At 38.8% G+C, this 9,542-nt stretch overlaps 1 long non-coding RNA gene across 1 annotated transcript; it reads right to left on the bottom strand.

Moving 5' to 3' along the window:
• Window positions 1-5,456: 5,456 nt before the first annotated feature.
• Window positions 5,457-7,698, bottom strand: LOC109036380 (uncharacterized). Its single transcript, XR_002009350.2, has 2 exons — window positions 7,456-7,698; window positions 5,457-6,647 (listed from the first exon to the last, which is right to left on the bottom strand). It is a non-coding gene; the product is annotated as an uncharacterized lncRNA (long non-coding RNA).
• Window positions 7,699-9,542: the final 1,844 nt, after the last annotated feature.

The following is a 9,542-nucleotide window of genomic DNA, read 5'->3' as shown; positions in this document are numbered from 1 at the left end:
GCAAAATTAGGAGGTCTTGGAGCTTATATGAAAGATAGTTTTCCCTAGTATACATTTGAACCTTCAAACGGAATCGATTTGTTTTAATGGTATATCCCGCTAAATCGTGGGTTTTCCTATGAAGAAAGCCTCTCGTCCTTCCCAGACTTTACCGTTGCCAAGTAAGTTTCTATTTCACGACTTTTTCCAGTTTAAACCCATGGATAATATTCACATTAATCTTACAATCTGGCAACCCATCGACTGAAATAGAAAAATGTGGAATCACTTAAAAGTGAAATCCTTCGAAGCTAATATTAATAATGATATTTTTCATCAGGATTGCATGATGAATCCAAATCCATTAGAATGAAGGAAAAATTCACAGATGATTAAAAAACTGGTGAGCAACTTTTGGTCCACCAGTAGCCAGAGGGCCTTAATGACAAGGGTCGGGCCGCCAGGTAAAGGCCCGGCACAATGGGAACAATACCCCGGTGAGCTCAGCGCTGACCCAGCAGCTCCTCGCCGGGATCCGACGTTGCAATTATCGGCTCGCCCGAAAATACCCGAATTTTTATTCTGTCTAATTGGTTCCCTAGTGGAAGTGAACCTCATGCGGCGGGAGGTTCGCAGGTGGTTAACCTTCCGCAGCGGGGACTAACCTCTTGCAACCTCAAGCAAGCACCCGTCGCATGGAGTCGCATGGAGTTCACACCCTGTTCCAGGAAAAGCTGCATGAGGTGACGGGTACTACCTCCCGCGAAACCCAGGAACCTCCCGCCAAGCTCCCGCCAAGCTCCCGCAAGCCCTAATCACCTCAAGCAAGGGCCACCAACCCCATGCAGCTCACTAATTACACTGCCTCTGCACACAGTGGGCAGTTCCAGATCAAAGGAAGGAGGAGTTGAGCTTAAAAATCAAATTTCTTTCTCAAAGAAGAGGAATTTACTAAAAAATTGAGTCAAAATTGCTCTAAAAATTAATGTGGTATTTGAATCATGTTAATCCACGGATTTCATCCTAAAGCTGGTCTCATTTCTGCGTTTAACACAGCCAGAAGTCAAGAAAATAAACTTCTAAGGCATAAATACATGTAATATACTTATGTCAAAAATCTGATGAGCCGTGAGATGCATACCATCTTATGGAATCCAGGGCTCATCTGAAAATGGGCATGTGCCCTGCTAAAAATGTTCCGTGTGGATGATTTCCATGAAGTTGATTTCCATGAAAAAATGACACGGAAAAATGGAACAGGAAATATTTCCATGTGGCTGATTTCCGTGTGGCTGATTTCCATGTGGCTTATTTCCATGAAAATTTTTCATGGAAACGAAATCATTTCCGTGAAAATTTTTCATGGAAACGAAATCATTTCCGTGACAATTTTTCATGGAAAGAAAACCATTTGCATAAAATTGATCACAAGAAGGTTTCAGTACCATCCAAGTTGCTCACGGAAATTAAATAAATCTTAGAATCAAGACAAAGGAGACAAGCGTCCCAATGGGAGCACATGATATTTGGACCATGCAGACATGCTCAGTAAAATAGAAAATGAACAAACAACACTCACCAACTCGCTCAAATCTGTAATCCACTGGGTCAGAAAAATCCACTTGAAGACAATAAATCCAAATTTCCGATTAGAACTGGTGCAGGTACGAAGGAACTTTTGAAAACACGATGAGTGCATTGTAAAAATATCTAAAGCACTCTTTGACGTAAGAGAAAAATTAGCACCATGATTTACTAGCTGATCAATACAGAACACCACTCTCAGAAAAGCACTAACACAACACGATTTTTCAGTTTAGTTTTGGAGGAGAAAGCATTTTTCAAAAGCGACATCATAGATCCACAGCTTAAATAATTTCACGATTTACTACGATCATTGATGATATTAAGGTAGCCATCGATTCTCTACCCGACGTTCCTTCCACACATGACAGGAAACATCTACAGGCATAGAGCAAATGGCACTGAGCAGCAATGTACATCTGATAAGGCAAGCTCCTGGAAGTGTCGATCTGCAAAAATACAAAGCGGGAGACAGATCATCAAATTGATCTACCTATGGTTAATGGCCGTCCTTGGAGACAGACAATAAACTACGTAACAATATATCAACCACCTTTTGATAACAGAACGAATTTAAAATGAGAGCAAGACCCTTCCTTATGGAGGGAGGGCCAAGAAACATTTAAAAACGGCACATTTTACTACATACAGGTCTGAGCCACTGAATATAATACATTCCACCAGTCAATAAAATTTTAAATTTTGAATGTTGATGGATAACCTGATTGCCAGTATACATTGAGTTGAAACATCTGATACGTAGAGCGGTTCATTCTCATAGAAGCTTTCGTAAGTAGTTCCAGATAGGTACTTTAAAATTAGACACCGGTCAAATGTAGTACAAGAGAGGAAATGGGTGCAACAAAACTTTAATTGTCCTTGATTCTTTTGAAGACACAAGGAAAATGCAGGCAGTATGAGGATGTTCCAACAGACTACCTATAGCACTCGCCTGCAAGAGTTGGGAAGTTTCTACTTGTGATGAAGTCCGCGGATAATAAGATTTGCACTTAGAGAGTGCAACAGAAGATCCACCATCTTGATTCTGGTCTTTCCCTTCAATGCTAAATAGATGAAAGATTATCTCCCTTCCCACGGAAGGAGTGGATAGATTTATTAGACGTAGACTCTTCGATCAACTTCGTAACCACGGTTAGGAATAGCACATGGTAGTAAATGCATTCGCAAACCAAGAGAATAGAATTCACAATTACCTCGCTCGTTAGAACATATCGACTGAATCGTAAATCGGCAAAGAAAATTAAACTCGAGTTACTTGATCAGTATAGCTTGACATGACAAATGTGTAATGTAAGTACAAGGTGACAGGCTCATACTTAGGTGTGTCCGTCGAAAAGAAGTGTAAGAGAGATAATTTACCTGTGTTCGATGAAACTGAGTATAGTCAAGTAGACGCCGATAATACAATCGATTCTTCGTTAAGAATCATGAAAAGTAGATCAAATTAAGTTTTCATTTTGAAATTCACGGCATGGCATAGCTTGGCTGGCTGGGTGGATTGAATATTGAATTGAACAATGGTCCGGAGTTCGGAGTTCCGAGTGCGAGTTGGACATCGAACAGTTGGACGAGGGACCATTCCGCGGTTCCGCCTTTGGCCTTTTTATCGAGGTTGCGTATGAAAATGAGTGAAAATCAGCCGCTATAATGATTATAGAAAGCCAGTTTTTGTATTTTAATCCTTTTGAAAACATTTGCCTGATAATTATTTAGATAATAAATACAACCCTGGAAGTATCGGCAAGGAACGATTATTCCAGGAACTAGGAACATCTTCACAAAAGTTAGGTTATATTTATCTCTTACATCACCACATCACCTCAAGTAAGTAATTTAATGAATAATTTTTCACTTTCACACCTTTCACAAAAGAATCAAGGACAATTAAAGTTTTGTTGCACCCATTTCCTCTCTTGTACTACATTTGACCGGTGTCTAATTTTAAAGTACCTATCTGGAACTACTTCCGAAAGCTTCTATAAGAATGAACCGCTCTACGTATCAGATGTTTCAACTCAATGTATACTGGCAATCAGGTTATCCATCAACATTCAAAATTTAAAATTTTATTGACTGGTGGAATGTATTATATTCAGTGGCTCAGACCTGTATGTAGTAAAATGTGCCGTTTTTAAATGTTTCTTGGCCCTCCCTCCATAAGGAAGGGTCTTGCTCTCATTTTAAATTCGTTCTGTTATCAAAAGGTGGTTGATATATTGTTACGTAGTTTATTGTCTGTCTCCAAGGACGGCCATTAACCATAGGTAGATCAATTTGATGATCTGTCTCCCGCTTTGTATTTTTGCAGATCGACACTTCCAGGAGCTTGCCTTATCAGATGTACATTGCTGCTCAGTGCCATTTGCTCTATGCCTGTAGATGTTTCCTGTCATGTGTGGAAGGAACGTCGGGTAGAGAATCGATGGCTACCTTAATATCATCAATGATCGTAGTAAATCGTGAAATTATTTAAGCTGTGGATCTATGATGTCGCATCTTTTGAAAAATGCTTTCTCCTCTAAAACTAAACTGAAAAATCGTGTTGTGTCAGTACTTTTCTGAGAGTGGTGTTCTGTATTGATCAGCTATTAAATCATGGTGCTAATTTTTCTCTTACGTTAAAGAGTGCTTTAGATATTTTTACAATGCACTCATCGTGTTTTCAAAAGTTCCTTCGTACCTGCACCAGTTCTAATCGGAAATTTGGATTCATTGTCTTCAAGTGGATTTTTCTGACCCAGTGGATTACAGACTTGAGCGAGTTGGTGAGTGTTGTTTGTTCATTTTCTATTTTATTGAGTATGTCTGCATGACAGATGTCATCCATTATTACTTTGCATGATGCATATTTAGCTGAAAGATTCTCTTTACACATGCCTAGTGGAAGATACATGTGGGTTTGGAACTGCTAACATGCGAACTTTGAAAAACTACGCTGCTATGATATAGAAAATCCTACAAGTCCAAGAAGGTCTATGCGCTGATATCAATTACATACTGACATATACCCCTCAAACAAGTTCCCATGGCTGTCATAGATGGCCTGCCCACAAAGTATGTCTGAAAGGGTGGCCCTAATTTTCATCAGGGAGCTTTGAGTACACCATGTACTTTTTAAGATTATTGTGCTTATTATTGCTTTCACTTGAGTGTAGATGTAAGTACATACTAAGCTTTTATCCATCATACATTTTGGCACATTTCTTTAATTATTGAGCTTCATAAAATTTCAGGTACTTGATTTTCAGGGGCTGAGATCGAAATCATATCATTAAAAAAAATTGGTTCCAGCAATTCTTTTCAAATTCTTTACAAAAAAATTTAGAGGATTTAATAACTGAAGATAAAAACATAACATGCTAAACACTACCTTCTGATGAAAAAGTACTTAAGTGATGACCAAAATTGAGACTTTTTTCGATCACCCTGATATGGGGATCTTCTTCACCTCCTTTCTAAACATACGCCTGAGAAGAAAAAATTTGACTGCTAATGCAACCCGCAACAATGATCGTATAGCTCTTCTTTCGGTTTTTTTCCTTTTTCCCTTCATCTCCCCCCCCCCCCCTTCCAAAACTTAAGATTTTTCCTTTTCATGTCATAATGAGCCCATAGCACAGAAGTTTTCAAAAATGATTGGAATTCACGAAATTTCATTTTATGAAGTTACATATAAAATCTTGCATCTCTGGTTTGAACCGTATACCGAGTATAATTCCTTGGCGCGCACCTTGCGGAGCGCCTTCAACATCGTAGTTATGCTTCAAACGCGACACTCACGCTCCGATGTGTAATTTTCGCATGTTGCGCATGTCGGAGCGTATGTCCAGTTTAGAATTGCCCAAAAATTGAAAGATTTTAAAGCCGCGAAATTCATGTTTAAATCCGCAATTTTTATTTCCATGCCGAACTGAGAAGGGGATTTTCAATTCCATGAAGGCTTGATGGAAATGACTTGGTTTCCGTGTGAGTTGCATGGAAGTGTTATGAGTTCCATGTCGAGCTCACAAGGAAATATTTTCATTTCCATGAAGACTTGATGGAAATGACTTGGTTTCCGTGTGAGTTGCATGGAAACGTTATGATTTCCATGTCGAGCTCACAAGGAAATGTTTTCATTTCCATGACGGCTTGATGGAAATGACTTGGTTTCCATGTGAGTTTCATGGAAACGTTATGATTTCCATGTCGAAGGACATGGAAGTCAGACGATTTCCATGAAATCACATGGAAATCGGGTCATTTCCACGTGAATCCACATGGAACATTTTTAGCAGGGTGCTTTGGGCTGTTTTTTTTTTTTTTTATTATTTTTTAAAGTCCTATTTAATTCTCTTTGGACAGTATTTGTCCACTCATAAATCCATATTTTAATAGAGCAGGGAAGTTAAAATTTCTGATGAGTCTTGAAATAAATGTGTTCCTATGGAGCCCAGGGCTCATCTTAAAATGAACACGATGCCTTCATAAGAATATGGATCCGTGAGTCAACAAATGATCTCCAAAAGAAGAATAAACAGAATTATTCAATTGTATAAATAACATCATTCCAGCCTTGCGAGTCTGAAATGAGTTTCCTGAGTAAAAAATAAGAAACTTGATTTTTGGCTAGTTCCTCCTTCCAAATCGATCATGTGTTTTCAGTTGTGGGGAGAAAATTGGATAATAACTCAAATGAAAAGCTCCAACAATCTTGTTTTCAATGAGTAAACGTGGGCTCTCCTTTAAAATCAAGTGACCCAAGGCTTACTTCCCTCTCTTCACACAATTAGGCACCAGAGTTCAACATCTTTCATAAAGGTACCCACTCACTGATCATGTCAGTTGATGGAGCTTTGAAAGAAAGTCACGGTCCAAAATTCCCATCACAAATTTCCCTATCTCTTTCAGCATGCCAAGAAATAAATATTACCTGTACCTTTTCCACCCATGAACTTCCAGAAAATTCCAAGTCAAAGCAGTAGTTTTCACTTGCTTTCACAGTGAGCAGAAAAATTCCAGGTTCCAGGCACATACTTAATGATCAGCTGGCGATTTTCACAAAATCTGCACCATCACTGGAACTAAAAAATTTACAAATGAAATTTTCACAATCTACCAGGGTTATACTCATTCACAATCGGTTTTACAAAATTTTTGCATTTTGAAAGATGATGCAATAATTCAAGTTAAACTGAGACTTTTTTTTAGATGCAAGCACTTAATTTAGCTTAGTTAACAATCACAGATAATGCGCTGTTAAGTTATTTTCTCCTCGTGAAATACCCATGAATATGCATGAGGAAACCAGATAAGGACCACATATTCTCATTGATTTTAATTTTCAGCACCTGTTTATTTAGTTGAATTTTTTTCTATGTATTTTGTGGGTCTAATTTGAGCTCAAAAACAAATCAAAACCAAGAGTTAAAAACATGAGAGTCCAAGTCACTTTGAACGGTTCCTTTGTTTTCTCATCAACTCTTCCTTCATTCATGTGACGGCAGACGGAAAAGGCTCCAGGTTGATATGATTCGACTTAGCCTCTCGTAAGATTTTTGATCCCATTGAAAAAACTCTCAGATCCCTCCGCAGCTCACAAGCAGTGCCTGAAGAGATACTTTAAAGTGACCAAACTTCTAAAAATGCATAAGTAAGTAATCTCTCATTCTCTCTGTAATTTCATAACATACTAGTAGGTATCAAATCAGTGCACATCATTCTAAATTGCCTCACTTTGAAAGTGCATTACTTCAATGTAATTGAACTGACTTTTGCATGCAAGTATATTGAGATCAAAGGCTCAGAAAATTCAAATGGATCCCTCATTGCCATACTCCCTCGATCAGAGCGGATGTTTTTCATTAAAACTGGAGATAATACAATTCATACCTCACACTTCACTCTAACTTCACTCAGCAACAGGGCTTTCCTCCTGCGTACCACAAGACCGATAGGCGTCGAAAAATATCACGAACTGAATCTCAAGTCCAATATCACATAGTTAGCACTCATTTTCATCAATTCACGAATAAATCCCTCTAGTTTTTATGAAAGTATTCACATGATGCAACTGTATCAAACTGTACCTACTCTGTAAACATTGCGACGATGTGAGGAATCATAGGTTAGAATACAGAGCTGCCGCATCGTGTGAAAAAACATACGAAATTCCATTCGCTTAGCATCTCGTACCGCGATCATTTCGAACGGCAAGGCAACCGCGAGCCAGTGACGTATGATTCGACCGACTCCAGGTTTTTCGCGTATTTGCCAAGTTGAGGAGAAAAAAATGCCAATTTCGCCGTTCATAGGGATTGGTGAAAGTCGATTATTAATCATTTTTTAAAGCATTCATTTAAGCATTTATTAATCTTGATTATAATTATTGATTATGAGCATCATACTTGTGCGAAGAACGCATTTTTCCTCTGAATTTGACGTCGGACGTATTTTTCTTATCGTATAAATGATACAGGAGGGTAAATCTTGAAACATCGCATTGATGATGCGGGATTATGAATTTCGGCCATCGAATTATTATACTTTTCCTTTACCATCGCATTTATTAATTTTTTCCTCTCCCTCTTCTTCTCGAACATGAAAGCAAGTAAATTTTTTTACATTTGTAAATACTTCTCTAAGAAAAAATTCTCGTATCGGTCAATGACTTATCATCTGAATGGGTCGAGGTTTTCGGTTTCCTCCTCAGTAACTTGAGCGACTGGTACTGCAACCTTCTTCCAAACCGCTACAGCGATCCGCATAACCGGAACCAGGAGGTTTTTCCCATCCGGTAGGGCAATATACGATGACTAATGAGTCTGAAGCTGCAGGGGTGTCGAACATTGTTCTTTTCAGGTGTCCTTTGGAGTTATTCCAAAATCACGTAATGCTTCGGGGAATGGATACGGCTAAGGCACTCCTGATATTCCCAGCGCACGGGGACTTTCATCAAAACGTTTCGTAACGATTTTGAGTCATTGAATGTTAAACGACGGAAGTCCCCGTGCTGAAAATTAGGGCTAGGGGTTGCGACGGGGAGGAGGGTGGAGAGGAAAAAAATCCTCCAGTTTCATTCCTTAAAGCCTTTGGAACATTGACCGACTGTTGAGTGGGTCAGTAAATTAAACGAAAATAAAGTAAGACATTAAATTGATTTCTCACAGGTTCCTCAAGATATTACTCAAAAGTGTTCTAGAGTTTGGGTGGGGGGCTATTGGGGGCAAAATGATTTTTCAAATGTTCGTGGCTTTGTTGCGCGGTTTGCAATTTGGACTCGTCACCTTTGGAAAACTAGCACAAGCGCCATGCGACGTCTAAAAAATTTCCGCCGTCATTTTATTTCTTTACAGGCAAATTTTTGTTCCACGACGCTGTACTAAAATTTCGTTGAATTTTCTTTGTGGTGCCGATTTAATTCAGTGAAATTTTCAAACAGATTTAACCAACAATTTTTCTGTAAAAATATAAAATGACGGCGGAAATTTTTCAACGTCGCTTGACAGATTTATCGCACAAGTATGATGATCATAATCAATGATAATAATCAAGATTAATAAATAATCGACTTTCACCAATCCCTATGAACGGCGAAATTGGCATTTTTTTCTCCTCAACTTGGCAAATACGCGAAAAACCTGGAGTCGGTCGAATCATACGTCACTGGCTCGCGGTTGCCTTGCCGTTCGAAATGATCGCGGTACGAGATGCTAAGCGAATGGAATTTCGTATGTTTTTTCACACGATGCGGCAGCTCTGTATTCTAACCTATGATTCCTCACATCGTCGCAATGTTTACAGAGTAGGTACAGTTTGATACAGTTGCATCATGTGAATACTTTCATAAAAACTAGAGGGATTTATTCGTGAATTGATGAAAATGAGTGCTAACTATGTGATATTGGACTTGAGATTCAGTTCGTGATATTTTTCGACGCCTATCGGTCTTGTGGTACGCAGGAGGAAAGCCCTGTTGC

Source organism: Bemisia tabaci, chromosome 2, assembly GCF_918797505.1.
Source record: "Bemisia tabaci chromosome 2, PGI_BMITA_v3".
Lineage (NCBI taxonomy): Eukaryota > Metazoa > Arthropoda > Insecta > Hemiptera > Aleyrodidae > Bemisia > Bemisia tabaci.
Note: the sequence above shows the minus strand (reverse complement) of the source record. Positions and strands in the feature narration are given on the sequence as shown.